Consider the following 583-nt stretch of genomic DNA (forward strand, 5'->3'; position numbering starts at 1 on the left):
TTGAGGAAGCTGGCAACACCCCATAAACTGATTGTGCTCACTTCACTCTCCAACCTGCTCCCCCCACCCTACAAGAAAAAGCTGAAATGACGCCCCTGATAGTGTGTACTATATACACATTAATAATAAAATTCTCTTTTTCTCATTAACATTGCCTAACAATACTATAAAAAGAGGATAAGGAAAATTCCAATTTACAAAATGCACTGTTTATTCTACAATTATGATACAATCATTTTAATAAATAGTATACAAAAAGTGATGATAGGGTGGATATTATTACAAGTACCTCTTAGCAACTTGTTTAAAACAAGTAACAAAACATACAGGTGCATATACAGTTCATGTCATTTTGTCACAGATTCATATATGTATCAATATGAAAATGATGCTTCTTCTGCCCATAAAAGTATTTTCTTAAGTCTATACAGTCTGAAGCTTTTTATATGGGCAGAATTTAATGAGTTTTTTTAATGAGGAAGAGATGAGTTACTAATGACCTTCATTCTTAATCGAGTGACAACTTTTACTTTGATGCTTTTATCTGTGGTGGACAAGTTAATTCAGTATATAGTGGTGTTAT

The sequence above is a fragment of the Penaeus monodon genome, chromosome 28 (assembly GCF_015228065.2).
Source record: "Penaeus monodon isolate SGIC_2016 chromosome 28, NSTDA_Pmon_1, whole genome shotgun sequence".
Classification (NCBI taxonomy): Eukaryota; Metazoa; Arthropoda; class Malacostraca; order Decapoda; family Penaeidae; genus Penaeus; species Penaeus monodon.